This window comes from Furipterus horrens, unplaced genomic scaffold (genome assembly GCF_987537825.1).
Source record: "Furipterus horrens unplaced genomic scaffold, mFurHor1.1.pri manual_scaffold_7, whole genome shotgun sequence".
NCBI classification, from domain to species: domain Eukaryota; kingdom Metazoa; phylum Chordata; class Mammalia; order Chiroptera; family Furipteridae; genus Furipterus; species Furipterus horrens.
Window position 1 is genome coordinate 53,869,296 of NW_028327177.1, and position 23,589 is coordinate 53,892,884.

The 23,589-nt window shown below is 36.4% G+C and overlaps 1 protein-coding gene and 1 pseudogene across 1 annotated transcript in view; one reads left to right on the plus strand and one right to left on the minus strand.

Moving 5' to 3' along the window:
* Positions 1-23,589, minus strand: part of SNTG1 (syntrophin gamma 1) — an 850,024-nt gene that overhangs the window by 554,437 nt on the left and 271,998 nt on the right. The gene's annotated exons all lie outside the window — the stretch shown is intronic.
* LOC150004464 (SNW domain-containing protein 1 pseudogene) lies at positions 17,499-19,276 on the plus strand (annotated as a pseudogene).

Genomic DNA, 23,589 nt, shown 5'->3' on the forward strand with positions numbered 1-23,589 from the left:
GAAAAATTAGAAGAAATGGACAAATTTCTAGAAACATATAACCTTCCAAAACTGAATCAAGAAGAAGTAGAAAGTTTCAACAGACCAATAACAAAGAAGGAAATTGAAACAGTAATCAAAAATTTCCCTGCACACAAAAGCCCTTGACTGGATGGCTTCACAGGCGACTTTTACAAAACATTTATGGAAGAACTAACTCCTACCCTCCTCAAACTATTCCAAAGAATTCAAGAAGAGGAAAAATCCCAAACTCTTTCTATGAAGCCAGTATTATCCTAATCCCAAAACCAGATCAAGACAGAACAAAGAAAGTAAATTACAGGCCAATAACACTGATGAACATAGATGCTAAAATCCTCAATAAAATATTGGCAAACAGGATCCAGCAATACATCAAAAAGATAATACATCACGATCAAGTGGGATTCATCCCAGGGATGCAAGGATGGTTTAATATCCGAAAATCAATAAATATAATACATCACCTAAAGAAAATGACAGACAAAAATCACATGATCATATCAATAGAAGCAGAAAAAGCATTTGATAAATTACAACACCCAGTTATGATGAAAACACTCAGCAAAATGGGAATAGAGGGAGCATACCTTAACATAATTAAGGCTATATATGAGAAGCCTGAAGCCAACATCATACCCAATGGACAAAAACTGAAAGCATTCCCCCTGAAATCAGGAAGTAGACAAGGCTGTCCACTCTCTCCACTCCTATTCAACATAGTGTTGGAAGTCCTAGCCACAGCAATCAGACAAGAAAAAGAAATAAAAGGCATCCAAATTGGGAAAGAAATAATAAAACTATCATTACATGCAGATGACATGATAGTATACCTAGAAAACCCTATAAACTCCACTAAAAGACTACTTGATATAATAAGTGAATTTGGCAAAATCACAGGGTACAAAATAAATATACAGAAATCTAAGGCATTTCTGTACACCAACAATAAAATATCAGAGACAGAAGCAAAAAAGAAAATACCATTTACTATAGCAACAAGAAAAATAAAGTACCTATGAGTAAACTTAACCAAAAATGATAAAAGACTTGTACTCTGAAAATTATGTAACATTGAAGAAAGAAATTAAGGAAGATACAAATAAATGGAAGCAAATACCATGTTCTTGGATGGGAAGAATCAACATCATCAAAATGGCCATACTACCCAAAGCAATTTACAAATTCAATGCAATCCCTATTAAAATACCAATGACATATTTCAATGACCTAGAACAAATACTTCAAAAATTTATATGGAACCAAAAGATATTGAATAGCAAAACCAATCTTGAGGAAGAAGAACACAGCAGGAGGAATCACAATACCAGACATCAAACAATACTACAAAGCCTCTGTGATCAAAACAGTCTGGTATTGGCATAAGAATAGACATATAGATCAGTGGAACAGAATAGAGTCCAGAAATAAACTCAGGCCTGTATGGTCAACTAATATTTGATAAAGAAGGAAGCAACATAAAATGGAGTGAGAAGAGCCTCTTTAACAAATGGTGCGGGGAGAACTGGACAGGGATATGCAAAAAATGAAACTAGACCACCAACTTACACTGCACATGAGAATAAACTCAAGATGGATCAAAGACTTAAATGTAAGCCTTGACACCATAAAAATCCTAGAGGAAAATATAGGCAGGAAAATTTCAGATATCTCACGTAACAATATCTTCACGGATACATCTCCTAAGGCAAGAGAAATAAAGGAAAAAATAAACAAATGGGACTACATCAAACTAAAGAGTTCCTGCTCAGCAAAAGAAAACATCAGCAAGATGAAAAGGAAACCAAGCATATGAGAAAACATATCTGCCAATGACATCACAGACAAGGGGCTGATCTCCAAAATATATAAAGAGCTTATACAACTCAACATCAAGAAAACAAACGACCCAATTAAAAAATGGGCAATGGACCTGAACAAACACTTCTCCAAAGAGGACATAAAGAAGGTCCATAGACACATGAAAAAATTCTCAACATCATTAGCCATCAGAAAAATGCAAATAAAAACCACAATGAGATACCATTTTACACCAGTCAGAATGGCCATCATCAACAAATCAACAAACAACAAGTACTGGCGAGGATGTTGAGAAATGGGAACCCTAGTGCACTGTTGGTGGGAATGCAGACTGGTGCAGCCACTATGGAAAACAGTATGGAATTACCTCAAAAAACTAAAAATGGAACTGCCTTTTGAACCAGCGATTTCACAGCTAGGACTATACCCAAAAAACCCTAAAACCCTAATTCAAAAGAACTTATGCACCCTTATGTTCATAGCAGCCCTGTTTACAATAGCTAAGTGCTGGAAACTGCCTAAATGCCCATCTGTAGATTAGTGGATCAAAAAACTGTGGTACATTTACACAATGGAATACTATGTAGCAGAGAGAAAGAAGGAACTCCTGCCATTTGCAACAACATGGATGGAACTAGAGAGAATTTTGCTTAGTGAAATAAGCCAGGCAAAGAAAGAAAAATACCATATGATATCACTTAATACAGGAAACTAAAGAACAACACAAACAAACAAACTAAATAGAACAAAGAGCAGAATAGCAGTGAATAGAGGGGAGGGAGGAGGGAGAGAAGGGGGATAAGTAATGGAAGGGTCTAGTCAAAGAACATGTATAAATGACTCATGGCCATGTACAACGAGGAAGGATATGATTATGGAAGAAGGGGTGGGCTGGGTGGGGTCGAGAAATGGGGGAAAAATGTTACAACTGTAATTGAAAAACCAAAAATTAATAATACATATATATGTATATATATATACATATATATATCTCTCTAAAAAAAATAAATAAAATATCATTGCCTATTCATTATCAGAAATCCTCTTCATACACTTTCAGACTTTAAGCAGATGTCAAAAGAAATATTTATTAGTAATTTTTAAAAGTGGAGAAAACTCGTGATTTTGATAAACGAAAACTTTCTGAGTTATGGATAAACATAAGGGGCATGACATATTAAAATGGAAATTACACTGGAGTTTTTTAGTGAATGTCACCATCATTTCTGTAATTTTTTATCATAATAATGGATCTTCACAAAAGTATTGCTGATACCCCAAAACTGACATATTTTAATAACTTTTTCCATTTCTCACATGCTTCTACAATTATTCCCTCTATTCACGTTAGCAAGGGATGTTGTTATTCCATTTAGTCATCTAACCTCAGAGTACTCATTGTTGATTTGAATTCAGTACATGGTGCCTCACGTTCCCCTGCAGAATGAATAACCAGTTTCATCTATTTATTTTACACTGAGTGTTTCTAAGTGGCAATAACAGAGGCAGCAATAGCATATTTAGAATAACTTTCACTATTTTCAAAATATGCCCCAAAGCATGGCAAACAGCTGAGCTATGATTGTGTTATAACTCACAGGGCCATTATTTCCCTAATCTTTAAAGGCACTTTTTCCTCATCAGACACCACTGTTTGAACATCCCTTTGTTTTATGTCTTCCCTTTTGTTTTGACAAAAAATCTATATGTACTAAGCCTAGGAATTCTATCTTATGTGTGCATACACACATAACTCATTTAAAACACATATTGTTCTGTTTTGCTCCAAACAATGCAAATTACTGAGCAAAAACCCTTAACAAAGATGTGGTCCCTTCCCTTATTGAGTTAACAGAATGGAAAGTCTCTAAAATCTATTCCTTTTTCTTTCAGAGACCAGGCAAATCTGTTTTCTGGACTGCAATATTTCCATATCCTAATTACAGATGACCTCTTTGCACTCTAATTATAACAGGCTTTTGGTTTTTAATTTTCATAAGAAAACAGAGTTACTTCTTAAAATAAGGTTTGCTTTTTATATTTCTTGTTTCTTTTTTGTTTAATTTAGGATAAAACTAAAAGTTTTCATACACTCATGTATTTTTAAACAGATATCCTGTTTTACATCTGTTTGGCTCTATTGAAACACCTATAATGACTTTAATTATCTATTGGATAACGTGGATTCAATGCCTTCTAAAAAAAGCCTGTCTTGTATTTTTTTCTGACAACACCATCACATAGAGCTCTTGATTTGAAAGAAATTGACTGATTATATTTTGCCAAATATTTTTTGCTTTGATGTACTTATTCATGCTGTTTCTGTCACCCTGAATTTATATGCAAGACTATATATGTATATCTTTATATAACTTACCACATACTGCCTGGCACTGCAGTCATTTATATTGGTATCATCATTTTACTAACTTACAGAGTCATTGAAGGCAATAACCATGTATGTATGCATTTTTCTTTCCCTTTTAATCTGTGTCTAATTATGATTGCCATATGCAAGTTATTATACATGGCAAAATACTGTTTGTACATATATTATGCATACTTACAGTACAGATTATGTACATAAATGTGAGTACCATACTTTAAGATCTCCATGAGGGATATCCAAATGTAATTTTGCTTGTATATGATTTGTTTTATTTAAAAAAAAAAAAAAACTTTTGAGTAAAATTTTGGTAAATTTAATTTTGAGTGAAATACTTTAAAATTCTTAAATGTACTGTAAGAATTAACACAGAGACATCCACTGTACCCTTTACACAATTCATCTCAATTATCATACCTTGAAAAACTAGTACAATGTCACAATGAGCATTATGACATAAGTAAATCCACTTATTATATTTGTACCTATTTGTATCTGCATATATTTAATTATATGTAATATTATCATGTGTAAATTTGTGTATCCATGAGTACATTCAAACTAGGGAAGTTCTATCACCTAAGGATCCCTCCTATTCACCTTTTATAATAAATAGCACTGATTTCCTCCACACCCCCACTTGCACCCCCTGCTAACAAACAACTGACAATCACAAATGTTCTCAATTTCTATAATTTTGTATTTCAGGAATATCACATAAAGGCAACCACACAATAGGTAACCTTTGGAAACTAATTTTTCATTCAGTATAATTCCCCGGGTTTTATACATTTTGTTGTGTTTCAACATTTCATTTCTTTTTCTTGCTGACTAGTTTTGTGATAACTCTTCATCAATTAAAGGACATCTAGGTTATTTCTCAGTTTTGACTATCACAAATAAAGTTGCTTTGACCATTTGTTAACAGGTATTTATATGACTACACATTTCTCTAGGATAAATATCCAAGACTGCAATTTTTTGGATTGTGTCTGTTATATGTTTAGCTTTATAAGAAACTACCAAACTGCTTTCCAGAGTTACTGTACTATTTTACATTTCCATGAGTGATATTAGGTTATCTGGTTTTTATTAAAACTTGTCAGCACTTGATGTTGTTACTCTTTTTTATTTTAGCCAGTCTGAGAGGTGTGTAGTGATACATTGCTTGATTTCATTTCTCATTTCCCTCACTGCTAACGACATTGAACATCTTTACCTGTGCTTACTTGTTATCTGTATATCTACTTTGGTAGAGTCTTTCTTTATATCTCTTATTTATTTTATATTTGAAGTGTTTGTTTTTAATATTAAGTTAAGGAGTTTTTAGCTATATATTGTGGATGTTATACTATTGCTTTGCAAATTTTTCAGCCTTTTTCGTTTGTCTTTTCATCTTCTTAAGTATTTTGCACAGTAGCTTGAATTTCTATGAGATCTAATTTATGTATTCTTCCTTTTATGAATCTCATTTTTGGTGTTAAGACTAAGAATTCTTGGACCAATTTTAGATCTCAAATATATGCTCTTTTTTTTTTTTTTTTTTTTTTTTTAGTTTTAAGTTTCATAGTTTACATCTGAAGTTCAAGTCTGTGATTCATTTGAGTTAGTTTATAAGGTGCAAGTTTCAGTCCAGTGATTTTTTTGCTTATTCATATCCAATTGTTTAAATATGAATTAATAAAAAGGCTAGCTTATCTGAAATAAATTGCTTTTACTCTATTCTCTGAATCAGGTAGGCATATTTATGAGTATTTATTCCAGGGTTTTTTTTTTTTTTTTTTTTAAGTATATTTTATTGATTATATTGTTACAATAGTTCCAATTTTTTTTCCCCTTTGCTCCCCTCCGCCCAGCACCCCCCTTCCCCAACAATCCCCTCTCCAAGTCCATGCCCATGGGTCGTACATACAAGCTCTCCCGCCTCACCCTTTCATATATTCTTCTTCTTCTTTTTTTAAAATTAATTAATTAATTAGTTAAATATTTTAACAATAAAAAATAACAATTCCTCCCTCTCAGACTTAAGACCCTTTACAATCTTATAAAGGACAATGGATGAAGGTCTCGAGCTCCTCTAGCTGCTTCAAGCTGGACATGGTCGTCGTCCTACCTACCCGTGGGTCAAGAAATCCCTAATAAGAGTGGGGATGTGGAGGGGAGGGTGGCCTTCCCACAAGGGGAAGGATCGTGCAGACTCCAGGTTGGTTGGCTGTCTCTGGACAACGGCATGCTTGGTTTGACAGGCTGGCATCCTTGTTGTATTCTGGGGGCAACAGGGTTAAAGGACATCATTTAATCCGTAACCACTAGATGACAAAAGACAGGTATTAATTTTTCAATGTCCCACATTAGGGAAAAGAGGGGCTTCTTTGGAGGAAGGTGTGCCAGGTACATCTCACCTGTCCAAAACCCTTTTGCCCATTATACTTATTTTGGACTGAGGGAAATATTTTAGGTTTCCCCCATCTCAGGCCTCTGGGCTTTTTCTGTCCAAGCCATTAGGATAGAAAAGAGAAACCAGTTTTAAAGTGAAGCCCACAGACCACCCCGTTCTTCACCAACCCAGCCACTTAGTTCAGCCAAACCATTGAGTCTCAGGAGGCAGCAATGCAGACAGGATTAAGTGAGGCCTATGCATACAGATAATCACTCAGGTAATGAGATTGTAGGCTTATGCCCTTTGAAAACAGAAAACACATGTTAATTTATGTAACATAACCCACATACAAGTCTCTAAATCTGTAGGACTGTCTTATCGGAAGGAAAATCCTTGTCCTTCTAATATTCACTGAACTTGCATTTCTATTCTTTATATTTTTATTCCCCCCCCACTAAAAAATTTTCTGTTTGTTTGTTTTTCCACTACAGTTGTCTCACTTTTTTTCCCCCTCTTGCTTCCCTGCACCCTGCCCCCCCCCCACAGTCAGTCCCCACCCAGTTGTCCATGTCCATGGGTCATTCATACATGTTCTTTGACTAGACCCTTCCCCTTCTTACCACTTCTCTCCCTCCCATCTCCCCCTTTGTTACTGTTAGTTTATTCCTTGTTTACATACCTCTGGTTCAATTTTGCTCATTTGTTTGTGTTGTTCATTAGTTTCCTGTAACAGGTGACAGCATAAGGTAATTTTCTTTTGTTGCCTGGCTTATTTCGCTAAGCATAATTCTCTCTAGTTCCAATCATGTTGTTGCAAATGGTAGAAGTTCCTTCTTTCTTTCAGTACTTATTCATTGTCATTTTCCCCCTTTGTACTTGTGTTCCTCTCTGTCTCTCTGTTTCTTCATCTTCTTAAAGCAGACCCTTTAGCATCTCTTGCAATGCTGGTTTGGTGGAGATGTATTCTTTTAGCCTTCTCTTGTCTTGGAAACTCCTTATTTCACCTTCCATTTTGAATGAAAGCCTTGCTGGGTAGAGTATTCTTGGTTGTAGGCCTTTGTTTTTCATTGCTTGGAATATTTTTTGCCATTCCCTTCTGGCTTGTAGTGTTTCTGCTGAGAAATCTGATGATAGCCTTATTGGAGCTCCCTTGTATGTTATTAGTTGTTTCTCTCTTGCTGCTTTTAGGATTCTCTCTTTGTCTTTGAATGTTGGCATTTTAATTATGATGTGTCTTGAAGTGGGCCTGTTGGGGTTCATCTTCATTGGGATCCTCTGTGCTTCCTGGACTTGCGTGACTCTTTCTCTCGTCATGTTAGGAAAGTTTTCTGTCATTAGTTTTTCAAAGAGGTTTTCTATCCCTTGCTCTTCTTCTTCTCCTTCTGGAATTCCTATGATACGGATATTATTACGTTTCATGTTGTCCTGCAGCTGTCTTAGAACCTCTTCAGTCTTGTTCAGTCTTTTTTCATTTTGTTGCATTGTCTGGGAGTTTTTGTGTAGGTTGTCCTCCAGCTCGCTGATCCGATCTTCTGCTTCCTCTAGCCTGCTTTTAATTCCTTCTACTGTGTTCTTCAATTCAGAGATCGTATTTTTCATTTCCTCCTGGCTCTTATTGATAGCTTCTATGTCCTTTTTCATGCTCACGTAATTTTCTGTGAGTTCCTTGTAGTTTTTCTGGAGTTCTTTGAAGTTTCCGCTGAGCTCATTCAGCTTCTCCATAATCCATGTTTTGAATTCCATATCTGATAGTTCGCTCCCCTCTATTTCATTTAGCACTCTTTCTGGGGATTCTACCTTTCCTTTTGATGGGAGGTTGTTTCTCTGTCTCCCCATTTTTTTGACTCCTATTGTTTGTTGGTGCTTCTTGGAATGATCTGCACTTCCTGGATCTGCCTCTGGTGGCGTCAGATCATGTACCAGTCTGGCCCTAGGCAGCCTGTTGGAGACTTCCAGGGATCTACTGCTGTTGTCTGTCTTCTTTGATTGTTAATCTATTCAATCTGTGATTAGCTGTCAGGCTTAAGGACTGTGGGTGTGGCAGCTTAATTCCTGTAGGCAGGGCTTTTGCTTCCCCTCAGGCTGACGCCACTTGGAGGGGAATGGTCTACCCGCAGTACTGGGGATGAGTCAGCACTGGGACCCAGTCAGCTGCTCCTCCAGTTCTCCCCTCAAAGCCACCGTGCCAAATTCTCCCCAAGTGTCTCCAGTCCTCTCTGCCTTCCCTCTGCTTGAGCCCAGGGTAAGTGGTGGCCAAAATATTTTCGTATGTGATCCACTTAAGAGCTCTTTTTCTCCTGCTGTTTCTCTCCGGCTAGCAAGAAAGCCTGTGGCTTTTCGCTTTTCACAGCTGATACTATTTTACTTTCCACTCTGTCGCTGTAGGCTGGGAAGCCCAGCTGGGGGTTTAGACCCTGCCCTTCTCAGGGGGAATCCCCGGCTGCTGAGCTGTTTCTCAGCCCCTTCAGCTGCCACCCGTGGGAGCCCAGCCAGCCCTTCCACGTCTCCGCACTCCCTACCGGTCACGTTGTGATGTAGCGGCCTTTTCTGTCTCTCCGTGGTTATAAGACTTCTCTCCAGCTGGTGTTCGGTTCGTTATTCCAGATGATTTCTCCAAAATTACATTGTAAATCCAGACTAGTTCTAGGAGGAAGTTAGTGTAGCTTCCACTTACTCCTCCGCCATCTTGTTTCTCCTATTCCAGGGTTTTTCACTGTATTGTGCCCATTGATGTTTTCATCTCTCCCTCTTCAGTGCCAGAATCTTGAATATTGTAGCTAAATATTAAGACTGAATATTGAAAATAGCAATTCTTCCCACTTTATATGGTTTTATTTTTTCAACATTGTTTTAGCTAATCTAGCACAATAGCTTTTATATATAAACTTTAGAATAATTTTATCAATAACTTTTTTAAAATGCTGGGATTTTGACAGACAGTAAGTCTATAGGTCAATTTTGGCAAGAATTACCTCTTTACTATGCTGACTCTCCCATGACTCATAAAATCCATGAATCCAATTATGATATGTCTCTTCATGTATTTAAATAGAGTTTGTTTTCAGCCCTGGCTGGTGTGGCTCAGTGGATTGAGTGTCAGCTTGCAAACCAAAGGGTCGCTGGTTCGAGTCCCAGTCAGTACACATGCCTGGGTTGCAGGCCAGGTCCCCAGTTGGGGGCGCTCAAGAGGCAACCATATATTGATATTTCTCTTTCTTTCTCCCTCCCCTTCCCCTTTCTCTAAAAATAAATAAATATTTTTAAAATTAACTCCTGTTTTCATTTAGCAACCTCTTTTGATTTATAGCATACAGATTCTATACGTTTCGTTCAATTTTTGCCAAACCATTTTATTTTCTTAGAGAGATTTCATATGGTATTGTTACAAATATTTGTTTTCTCATGTTTATTGTTTATTGTTTTTATATGAAAATGGAAGTAAATTTACATGCTAATATTATGTCCTATGTCTTTGCTAAACTCACATTATTTCTAGGATATTTTTGCAGGTCCGTTGTGGTTTTCTGCACAGTCATATGTGTCATTGGCAAATAGGGGTAGTTTATTTATTTCCATTGTGTATGACTTTTACCTTCTGGAACTTAGATGAATAAGAGGAATGAGCATAGAAATTATGTTTTGTGTATTATATTATGGGGATACCATTTGTTCTAACAATGGATGTATGATATTAGCTGTATTTTTAAAATTTTGTAGATTCTCTCTATTAAATATATCCTTTGTATCAATTGACATAACTGTAATTTTTCTCTTTAATAGTATGGTAGGTTACATAGTTTGAATTTGAATATTAAATAAACCTTATTCATATAAGAGCAATTTGATGTTTAACCTCTTAAGGAACTGTCAAATTGTTCTCCCTATGACTGCACAATTTTTTTATTTTCCGGCCAGTGTATGGGCATTTCAATTTCTCCACAGCTTCACATTCAACATCAGTTATAATCTATCTCTTTGTAGCTATTCCAGGGTGTGTTAATTGTATCTAATTGTGGTTTGAATTAAATTTCTCTAATTAATAGTGATGTTATAGATCTTTTCATATGTTTATTAGCCAATTATATATTAACACTGGAGAAATATCTATTCAAATTTTTCATTCATTTTTAATTGGGTCATTTGTCTTTTTATTATTGAGATGTATGCCCCCTCACACCAAGGAATTCCTCAAACTCACTTCCTCTGAGCCCCAGTCCACAGCATCTCAAAAGGCACCAGGGACATACGTGGAAGAACTGAAACGTCTGGCATCAGAGCAAGAGCAGGAGTGGGGTGGGGTGAGCTTTCTCCCTGAAAGAAGTACTGACAGAGACCATTGTTTCTTTTCTGAGTCCTCGCCCTACAGAGCTGGCAAGTGGGTGGCATATCTGAGACCCCATCAACATGGATATCACTGTTTTTCCCACCTTGATGGAGGGTGACCTTGACCTGCACCTCCCAGGAGGCTCCAAAGACAGCCCATTACATGGGCAGCTTCAGACCAAGTCAAAGAGACATACACAAGGGGCACACTCAGCGGACACCAGAGCACCACTGAAGTAAATCCTGCTTTGTGAGTTTGGCCCCTGCAGAGCTGAACCTCCATGGTGGACCCAGCCAGTCTTGACAGCTATTATCCCAGGGGTAAATTCCTCCCATTGATGTGCCAATAACAATCAAGGCTCAACTATAAAAGGAGTGTGTACACAGTCCACACATGGGGTGGGAGTGCACCTGGAATGCCCAGGTCAAACTGTGCCACTGTACCCTACAGAACACATATTACATTGGCCACACTACCAAGCCCAGGGGACATGGAAGTTCTAGTTAATACACAGGAACACAGGGAAGCTGCCAAACTGAGGAGAGAAAGAAACATGCCCCCCAAAAAGAACAGAAAAAAATATGCCCCCAAAAAGAACAGAAAAAACTCCAGAGAAAAAACCCTAAGTAAAATAAAGACAAGCAATCTACTAGATGTCATGTTCAAAACAATGGTTATAGGAATGCTTAATGAACTTAGGGGGAAAACATGTACTTACTAAAATCTTCAACAGCATAAAAAGGACATAAAAACCATAAAAAAAAAAGAACTAGTCAGAAATGAAGGATATACCAACTGAAATAAAGAATAAATTACAAGGTATGAATAGTACAGTGATAAAGCCAATAATAAAATTCATGGTTTTCAATATAGAGAAGCTAAAAACACCCAATCATAAGAGCAAAAAGGAAAAAATAATAATACAATGAGGTCAGTGTAAGGATCCTTTGGGACAAAAATCAAGCATACCAACTTTTGCATCATGGAGGTTCCAGAAGAAGAAGAAAGAGAAAAAATAATTAAAAACTATGTGAATAATAGTGAGAGAACTATTTCCTAACCTGGTGAAGGAGAAAACATATAAGTCCAGGAAGCACAGAATTACAAACAACATAAACCCAAAGAGGCCCACACAAAGACACATCATAATTAAAATGCTAAACGTTAAAGACAAAGTAAGAATCTTAAAAAGCAGCAAGAGAAAAGCAGTTAGTTACCTATAAGGGAGCGCCTATATGACTGTAAGGTGATTTCTCAACAGAAACTTTGCAGGCATGAAAGAATTAGCGAGAGAAATTCAAAGTGATGAAAAGCAAACACCTACAACCAAAATTACTCTATCCAGCAAAGTTATCATTTAGAATTAAAGGACATATAAAGTGCTTCCCAGATCAAAAAAAAAAAAATTCTAAAGGAGTTAGTTACCACCAAACCAGTGTTATTTGAAAGGTTAAAGGGTCTACTTTAAGAAGAAAAAAAAAAACAAAAACGATAAAAATATGAAAAATAAAATGGCAGTAAATACATATATCAACAATTGAATCTAAAAAGCAAAATAAACAATCAGAACAGAAACAAACTCATAGCTATAGATAAAATTTTGACCATTGTCAGATGGTAGGGGGCTTGGGAGATTGGTGAAAAGATAAAAGGAATAAGAATTAGAGATTTGTTGTTACAGAATAGTAATGGAGATGTAAAGTAAAGCATAGGGAATATAGTCAGTAATGTTCAGTAACTATGTATGGTGTCTGATGGGTGTGGGATCTATTGGGATGAAAACTTGGTAAGTGTATGGCATCTAGTTGTTGGGCTGCACACTTAAAATTAATGTAGTACTGTATGTCAACTGTACTGAAAATTTTTAAAAATGGAAAAAGACTATAAATATATAAATAAATAAATTTGATGTCATAAACACAGTAGATTGGTGATTTCCATGTGCTCTGTTTTGGGGGAAATCTGATGTTGATTAATAGGTACAAACTTTCAGTTTATAATAAGTACTAAGGATCTAATGTATAACATCATAACAATAACAATGCTGTATTTTATACTTGAATGTTGCATAGAGTAGATTTTAAATGTTCTTACTGTAAAGAAGTTATATGAATGATGTATGTGTTAACTAACATTAATGTAGTAAGCATTTTACAATATTCACATGTATCAAGTCATCACACTGTATACCTTAAACTTACACAATATTGTATTTCAACTATGTCTCAATAAATCTGGGAAGAAAGATTGAACTTATTTGTTTTCTTAATCATTGGTGAAACTTACATGTTAAACTATCTGCATTTCAGGAAACATTTTAAATTTCTTATTTTAAAGTATACAATTTGGTCAATTTTAATGTATTCACAAGGTTGTGTACCTATCAACAGTATCTAATTTCAGAATATATTTATTCCCAAAAGAAACTTATACCCATTTATTACTGCTCTCATTAGTATCTCTTTAAATTTCTTAATAGCTTGTTAGTTTATTTAGAGCTGTTCTTAAGTTGTCTCTAGGAATCCTTTAAATTTATTTGAAATTTCAAATTCATTGCTATTAAGTGTTTAAGGATCTGCTTGTGACAACTCCATTTCTGAAGCCCCTCCCTGTTGACTTATTGCTACAGAATATTTATTTTTCTGCAATTTTTCTTCATATTTTTGCCTATTTTCATGTTGGTTGTTAATTTTTATTACATGAAGAACATTGTTATTTTTAAAAGTATTTACAGAAATAAAGTCTAGGATGATGCAATCTGTCCCCAGAAAGAATATACCTTTGCTTCTGTCTGGTCTGGAGGCAATGACACTCCAGGACTATTTAAAATAATTTTGGTATTAAAGGTCACTTTGGGCTGAACAGCATTCCCTGGTGAGAAAACATCTACTTTAGGTTTATTCTTAGTTTTAACATTGGCTTTTCAATATCCTAACACCTGGTAATCCCTACCTTCAAATTACTATTCCCATAATGTCACAAAGCTGTCAAATTCCTCCGAAACTGGAAAATACAGAGGAAAAGTGAGCCAAACACAGAGCATGCATTGCTGTAGTGTTATCTTTTACCAAATTTTTCTTATTGCATCAGCTAGCCCTTGCTGCCACTAATAATTGGCCATTCTTTTATTTATTTATTTATTTATTTTGCGGGGGGCAAGAAACAATGGTTCGTGTGTGCATATGTGATGGAGATGGGTAATAAAAGTGGAAGGCCTTGTATTAAGTACTGTTTATTATTTTATTAATCTTTTGCTTTTTCATTTTCTGACACTTAAACTTGGTTGATACTCTTTATAGCATGTTTGCTTTCTATTTTAATTCTCACTTTTATTTTTCCTATTGCACTTTCCTTAAGATTCAAATTAATTTTCATTCTTGAATTTTTTCCTTAAATATATTAAAGGCTATATATTGATCAGTGCCCTACAAATTTTTATAGGTAATAAGTGCTATATTACAATATTATATGCATTCATATACATTTCCATTATGATTTCTTCATTGAACTATAAACTACTCAGGAGATTATATTTAATTCCCTAAAAAGGAGGTTTTGAGAAATTTATTTTGTTATTGTTAATTTTTGCTGTAGTCAGACAATCTAGTATATGTGATACCAGTACTTGGTTTTATGGACTTGATTTGAACAAATATGTTTTTTTCAATTACCCAGTGCAGTGTTCTATATACAGCCTATTATACCATAATGTGTTTTTATAAAGCAAATTTACTCATATATAATTCATTAATAAAGGAAATATTTTAGAATAGAGTAAAAATTATGTTGGTTCATCCACAATATATCCTCAGCAAGAGTAGGTAAAGTGATAGAATTAGAATTATGAACTTTATTTGAAAACAGAAAAGTCTTCTATATTATTGCTATACTCAAATAAAAGGAAAAGCACTTCAATATCTCTCTTAAGGGCTAGGAACTAGGCTCTATCCTAGGAACAAGTCCTCTGGGCTCCATCCTAAAGAGGAGCAGCCCCAGTTGTGCTGCGCTTGGCTCATACTCCATTATTCTAACAAGGGCAATGCTCCCTTCCATTTGCCTTGTCTCAGCATCCGTCAGCCATTGTCCAGAAGAAGGTTTGCCATCACTACCACTCCAATCTTTTGGTATGTTTTTACTAACCAATGCAACAGTATCTACTCACACTGATATGTCTGTATGGGCAGTACAATTATCTCAAGTCTCAATCACTTTTTGGTGTTCTTGCTACAAAAATACATAGATTTATACTGCTCTGATAAACTCCCTTTATGTCAGAAGTCTCGCTGTTTTTGTGTATATCCTGGAAGAATACAATCATTTTCAGGATGCATAAAATGTTTTAAAAGAAAAATATCTGTATGTTTTCCAGCATTATCTTGTCATTTTTATGGTTGAAGTCTTGAAAACAAAAGTATTAAAATCGCCCTAAAGACTTATAGATATTAATGTCTTCTTATAGTTCTTTCATGTTGGGCTTTATATATTTTAGTTACATTACAACATTCATAAAAATATAGACTTGTTCTTTTCACATGGTAAAGTGAACTTTCATGTTCAATCTCTAAAAAGGTTTCTGTTCATAATCAATTTTGTCTTATATTAATAAAATTATATTGCATTTTTCTAATTTATTTGCCTTTGATAATCTGATTATTCCATCTGGAAACTTTTCTACTCTGTCACTTGCATTTATTGCTCCTGCTATATTTGTTCCTTATGGTTTATATTCTCAGGTTTTATGTGATTTTGAGGATTGTGAGATTATGATCAGTGAAATTTTATCTATGGGATTTTTAAGGCTATGATTTAGGATAGATTCCATTCCTCCATCAAGTACATCTGAAAGGTACCAACTGGGACCTTTTTAAAATAAATTCCAGACTTATGACTTTTAGGAGCTATAGCCATAGTGTTGAGTCTCATTTAAAAAACACACTATAAGCCCTGACTGCTGTGGCTCAGTGGATTGAGCGTGGGCCTGCGAGCCAAGTGTCGTGGGTTCGATTCCCAGTCAGGGCACATTACTCGGTTGCATGTCAGGTCCCCAATTGAGGGTGCAAGTGAGAGGCAACCATACGGTGATGTTTCTCTCCCTCTCCTTCTCCTTTCCCTTCTTTCTAAAAAATAAATAAATAAACAAAGAACAACAAATAAAATTATTTAAAAAAATAAAAATTAAAATAAAAAACACACTATAACCATGCAGAATTCTTTGTTAAAGCTGTCTTTAGTTCCTCTGCATGAAGGATGAGAGTTTCCTCTCTGTTTCATCCTTTGAGTGCATTCTTTTTTTCATAATCTGCCTTTCCTTCAGAAAATTGCCTTTAGGAGTCTGTTTTTGTGTGAGATTCTCATAATGATTTCCCAGTTTGTGCAGGATGTAGCCTTTTTCTCCTTCCTCGCTCAGGAGCTCCATTTAAGAGAGGAGACATGGGCCATGGAGGATCAAAAATATTCTCAAGGCAGCCCCAGCATGGTGCTTTAAAATCCTGTCAATTTGTTGTTTTGGTCTCTATTACTCACTCTTGCCAAATAAACTCTGCACATGAAGAGAATGGTTTTTATTTAATTTGTTTTATATGTAATGCATTGGAAAAGTTATTTGGGTCATTTTATTTTACTCTCTGTGTGCCTGTATTTTTTAAATTCTCATAACTAAAACATATTATTATGACAGTAAAGTATTATTTTAAGCATGGCATTTGTTTAAATGAAACATTCATTATAATTCCCTGTACACGGGAACAATGTAATTGTGATTGTCAAGTACCTTAAAAGTTCTACTATCTCTGAAAATAAAGAGCTCTTTTTATTCCTCTATGAATACAGAGTGGAGCAAAAGTAAGTTTAAAGTTGTCCATATGGAAAATAATACAATAATTAATAAATAATATCACACAAATAAATGCTGTTTCACTCACAACTATAAATCTACTTTTGCTAAACTCTGTATATAACTTAAGTACTTATGAATATTAAGTAAATATGAATATATAACAACCATACAAACAGTATTCTTATATACTAGAATCTAATAAAGTTTAATGTAAATTAATTCTGCTTCCTGTGAATTTTAATATATTTTTTATACACCTGAATGGTTGAAGAGAGTTTAGAAACAAAGTATAGCACCCAATACTAATTACTCTTTCATGCCTTTAATCCTATTATCTTCTACAACGTTTCTTAAACTAATTATATATCAGTAGGATTGTTAGAATGTATATTGTTCATGTGGTTCAACAGGAAACATTGTTCACTTTACTAAAAAAAATTTGTAAAGAGTATGGAGAATGAGTCAGCACTGGGACCCCATCAACTACTTCCTCAGTTCTCTTCTCAAAGTAACCACCCCAAACTCTCCTTAAGCATCTCTAGTTCACTCTGCTGGAGGCCCAGCAGAGGATGGATGCATTTGCTTTTCTGATCGGAATCGATCATCCAAGCTTATTCTGGTGAGATGGAACTGAATTGTGGTCGTATTCAAAGAACTACAAATCCCAACAGGCCCTGACGCGCCTGCGTAGGGCTCGCTCTTTCCTTTTCCTCACTTGTCCGGGAAAGACCCACCCGCGCTGAAAGCAAGCGGAAGAAGATGGCGCTCACCAGCTTTTTACCTGCACCTACTCAGATATCTCAAGACCAGCTTGAGGCTGAAGAAAAGGCAAGATCTCAGAGATCACGACAGATCTCACTGGTCTCCTCCCAAAGAGAACCTCCCCCATGCGGGTACAGGAAAGGCTGGATACCTCGGTTATTAGAGGATTTTGGAGATGGAGGTGCTTTTCCAGAGATCCATGTGGCCCAGTGTCCCCTGGATATGGGACGAAAGAAAAAGATGTCAAATGCACTGGCCATTTAGGTGGATGCTGAAGGAAAAATTAAATATGCAATTGCTCAACAGGGACAGTCAAAAGACAAGATCATTTATAGCAAGTACACTGACCTGGTTCCCAACGAAGTCATGAATGCAGATGATCCAGACCTTGCAAAGACCTGATGAAGAAGCTATTAAAGAGATCACAGAAAAGACAAGGGTGGCCTTAGAAAAATCCGTGTCACAGAAGGTTGCTGCGGCCATGCCAGTTCGAGCAGCTGATAAACTGGCTCTTGCTCAGTATATCAGATACACACCATCTCAGCAAGGAGTGGCTTTTAACTCTGGAGCAAAACAGAGGGTTATTCGAATGGTGGAAATGCAGAAAGATCCAATGGAGCCTCCAAGGTTCAAGATTAATAAGAAAATTCCCTGGGGACCACCTTCTCCTCCTGCACCTGTCATGCATTCTCCTAGCCATAAGATGACTGTGAAGGAACAACAAGAGTGAAAGATTCCTCCTTGTATTTCAAACTGGAAGAATGCAAAGGGTTATACAATTCCATTAGACAAACGTCTCGCTGCCGATGGAAGAGGACTGCAAACAGTGCACATCAATGAAAATTTTGCCGAACTGGCTGAAGCCCTCTACATTGCTGATTGGAAGGCTCGTGAAGCTTTGGAAATGCGTGCTCAAGTAGAGAGAAAGATGGCTCAGAAAGAAAAAGAGAAACATGAAGAGAAACTTAGAGAAATGGCCCAGAAAGCCAGAGAGAGAAGAGCTGGAATCAAAACCCATGTGGAAAAAGAGGATGGGGAGGCACGTGAGAGGGATGAAATTAGACATGACAGGTGGAAAGAGAGACAGCATGACCGGAATCTTTCCAGGGAAGCTCTTGATAAGAGGTCTAAACTGCAGAGAAATGAAAACCGAGGTATCAGTGAGGTCATAGCACTCGGTGTGCCCAATCCTCGGACTTCCAATGAAGTTCAGTATGACCAAAGGCTGTTCAACCAATCCAAGGGTATGGACAGTGGTTTTGCAGGTGGGGAAGATGAAATTTACAATGTTTATGATCAAGCTTGGAGAGGTGGTAAAGATATGGCCCAGAATATTTACAGGCCCAGTAAAAATCTGGATAAGGACATGTACGGTGATGATCTAGAAGCCAGAATAAAGACCAACAGATTTGTTCCCGATAAGGAGTTTTCTGGTTCAGACCATTGTAGACAAAGAGGTCAAGAAGGATCAGTTCAGTTTGAGGAAGATCCTTTTGGTTTGGACAAGTTTTTGGGACAAGCCAAGCAGCATGGTGGCTCTAAAAGACCCTCAGATAGCACCCACCCCAAGGAACATGAGCATGAAGGCAAGAAGAGGAGGAAGGAGTAGGTACACCTCTTCACTGTGAATGGACTGTTATCCAAAACCCTAATGATTGAGTCATATGGGGGAACACTTTGTAAATGGGCCAGATAAAAACCAAATCTGGGTATCGTACCCCAGCACTACTTTTTATTACAGGAGAAGGGGGAGGGTTGGAAAATTCTACATTAAACTATTTAGTTTTTTTAAAAGAGTGGGTTGTGTTCGTGCTTCTCCCACTTTTTGGCATTTATAGAACATACTGCCCCACACATGAAATTAAGACCACTTCCTTTTGTTTAATGTTAGCACTTTGGGGGTAATACTTTGTGTAAGAATGACTGCTTATGAGTAAAGTTACCCAAACCACAGTGAGTAGAAGGATGTTCACATATTGGAGCTGTCCTGCCAGACGATGTTTGCCCCTATTGTGCTCTTTTAATCTGGAGTGGGAAAAATAAGCTCTTGCTTGGTGCACCTATTTGTTTCAAATAAAAAAATTTAGACAAAAAAAATTGTAAAAAGGAGTCCAAATTTTAACTAATACAAAAAAAAAAGGAAAATAAAAAGGCATATACTTGAATTTTATGTCAGGGAGTTAGTTCATGCTGAAATAATATTCAGTAGTTTTGAAAACATATGAAATTTTCCTATCTGAAGTGATGCATTTGTTATAATTAGTTTTATTCCCAGAGCAGAAGTTGATGATAACAAAGTTGAGAAAAGGAATCAAAGTCCCAAAACTGAGCCCATGCACTACTTTTTTCATGGTTCAGAATGAATTCAATTTCTAGTCTTTCCTCATTTGAAAGTCACTGGCTCTTCCTTTACATTAAAGATGTGTTAATAGCACAGAGCTGGAAATAAGAACAAGGCCTGAATAGCTTCATCACTCTCAGGGACACTTGAGAATCAGGTAATCTTTCTTAGTTTCATAATTTGTAGTGTTGTCATGATAAGCATGTTTTCATTAAATGTGAAACAGTGCCTGTAGATTATAAAGGGACATTTAATGTGACAGGCTTTTAATGTCACAAGTCTATTCTAGATCTTAGAATTAAATAGCAGACAGGGCAGAATAAGACTTGTGTGCTTCCAATCAAGTTTCCTCTATTGAGTCTACTATTGGCCTATGTTCACTATTGGAACAAGATAAGAACATTATTTCCAATCAAGTTTCCTCTATTGAGTCTACTATTGGCCTATGTTCACTACTGGAACAAGATAAAAACATTATTGCACAGCCACCACTTATCATGAAGGTACTGAATAGCAATAAACATGAGCAACTAAATTTTACTGCCAAGATTGAGAAGTAGTATTTAAAAAATTCTGATATATAATAGGTATAAATTTCCTTAGCCCTCTGGACCACCTTCCCAGTGATTGGGAAAAAGCCAATTACTATTCCATTAATACAAATATAATCATAAGCTAATACGATTTATTCTAGATTTTTCCTATATATGATTATATTTTAGCAATATAAAATGAGTTATTATATATATTAGTATACCAATATTTGAATTAGTAACATTTAAATATGTAAACATATCATGATGAAGTTGTGTTTTTATTAATTAATATATCAGGGCCAACTTGAGTTACAGGCTTAAAAAAAATTTCCCTTTGATGACAACACATTTATTCCATCAAAGTTCAATATTAATAAGCTGTAAAAATATTTTATGCTTTTGACTTGAAATATTTTTCCCCAAAGTAAGTTTTCTATTTCTGTTAAATATTAAGAGGAGAACATCTGGTATGTTGATACCCCAACAAACCTTGCAGTGATGACATTCCAGATGTTACTCTGGCATGTATTCTTCAATAAAAACATTTAATATCCTCTAAAATCATTTATATTTTTCTACGTATTCCAATTAATTGTTAACCTAGAATTTTAACAACATTCTTCTGCTTATTAAATTAATCCCCAAATATTATACATTTCCTCTAATTCAACATGCAAATGTGATTTATGCATGCACAAACTTTTTTAATTATCAAAGAGTTGTAATCATTACAATGAGAACTATAAAAAAATACCATTTAATTACACTGAAGTACATACTTTCAGATAAAATCTGAAACAAAATTTGTTTAGGTAATTAAAAATAAATGTGTCATAGATTAGTAGCAACTACCTCCTTCTTTCATGTTTATCAGCACTCTTTAAAGTATAAATTTATTGAATTTCTTTATTGTCCTATAACAGTGTTCTTATAAAAGCCTAATATAAGAAAAGGCTGGACTTCCAGCCAAGATGGAGGCCTAGACAGACACGCTGCATCTCACTCCACTACTAAGAAGGAATACCACTACCTCAAAACTAGAGACAGCCGGCAGTTTGAGAAAATTGAGTTGCATGGAAGTCCAACAAGCAAACACATAAAGAAGAAATACTCATCCAGACAGGTAGGAGGGGTGGAGCTAGGGTGGAGAGGGCATGATGTGGTGGCAGCAGTGATGGTGGGAGTGGCAAGCTGATGGAAAGCACAGAAAAAGTCGAGAGAGACACCTGGGAAGCACTCCCAGCACCAGATGAGACCACACAGCTCAAGGAAAAGAAAAGCCCCATTCGTTCTGACTTTGCAGATAAGTGGGGGTTAAGGTGGAGGAAGAAACTGCCAGTCTCTCAGCAGAGTCTATTTGTTTAAAGGGCCTCTACAGTCCTAGAATGTCCGTAGACATATCCACACTGGGAACGATGGCCAGGGCAATAGCTAGAGGGGTGCCAGTCTAATAGGGTAGCAGGAGAAATGCCTGAAAAGGAGGCAAATGCTTAGCAAGTGACATTGTCCCCTCTCAGACCACTCCCTGACATACTGTGCCACAACATGGTAAAAAGGATCACCCTGTACTGATGAATACCTAAACTCTGCCCCTTACAATGTCACAGGAGTGACAGCTATACCTAATACATGGAGGCAAACAAACATAAGAGCCTGTCAAAATAAGGAAACAGAAAAGTATGGCCCAAAAGAGGGAATAAATCAAGGTTCCAGTGGGAGAACTAAGAGAGGAGGTGATAGCCAAACTAACAAACAAGGAGATAGCCAAACTAACAGATGCAGAGTTCAAAACACTGGTGAAAATGATACTCACAGACTTGACCGATATCCTTAAGTACAGTAAATGCATAAGAGAAGTGGAAGCTATGCTAAGTGAAAAGAAGAAAAATCAACTGACAACCAGTGGTGAAGGGAAGGAAACTGGGGCTCAGATCAAGGATTTGGAACATAAGAAAGAAAAAAACAGTCAACCAGTACAGAATGAAACAAGTATTGAAAAAAAAGGAGGAGAAGCTTAGGAACCTCTGGGGCAACTTTAAACATGCCAACATCTGAATCATAGGGGTGTTAGAAGGAAAAGAGGATGAGCAAGAAATTGAAAGCTTATGTGACAAAATAATGAAGGAAAACCTCTCAAATTAGGGGAAGGAAATAGACATACAAGTCCAGGAAGCACAGAGAATCCCAAAAAAGCTAAACCCAAAGAGTACCACACCAAGACGCATCATAATTTAAAAGCCAAAGGTTCAAGATAAAACCAGAAAGAAAAAAGCAGAGAGTTACCTACAAAGGGGTGCCTATAACATTATCAGCTGATTTCTCAAAAGAAACTTTGCAGGCAAGAAGGGACTGGCAACAAGTATTTAATATGATGAAAATACAAGGACCTACAACCAAGATTACTCTATCCAGCAAAGCTATCATTTAGAATGGAAGGGCAGATAAAGTGCTTCCCAGACAAGGTAAAGATAAAAGAGTTCATTATCACCAAGCCATTATTGCATGAAATGTTAAAGAGACTTATTAAAAAAAAAAAAAGATCAAGGACTTCTGGACAAGATGGAGACATAGATAGACACGCTGCATCTCTCTCCACAACTAAGAAGGAATACAACTATTTCAAACTAGAACAATGAGAAGTTCCAGAAAATCAAACTGCATGGAAGTCCAGCAAAAAAAGATATAAAGAAGAAATACTCAGAGATCAAAGATGGCGAAGGAGTAAGTGGAAGCTACCCTAACTTCCTCCCAGGACCAGTCTGGATATACAACTTAATATTGGAAAAATCATCTGGAATAACCAACTGAACACTAGCTGGAGAGAAGTCTTATAACCACGAAGAGACAGAAAAGGCCGCTACATTACAACGTGACCAGTAGGGACTGCGGAGACGTGGAAGGGCTGACTGGGCTCTCATGGGTGGCAGCTGAAGAGACTAAGAAACCACTCAGCAGCCAGGAGTTTCCCCTGAGAAGGGCAGGGTCTAAACCCCTAGCTGGGCTTCCAAGCCTACAGAAACAGAGTGGAAAGTAAAATAGTATCCAGCTGTGAAAAGCGAAAAGCCACAGGGTTTCTTGCTAGCTGGAGAGAAATAGTGGGAGGAAAAGAGCTCTTAAGTAAATCACATACAAAAATATTTTGGCCCCACTTACCCTGGGCTCAAGCAGAGGGAAGGCAGACAGGA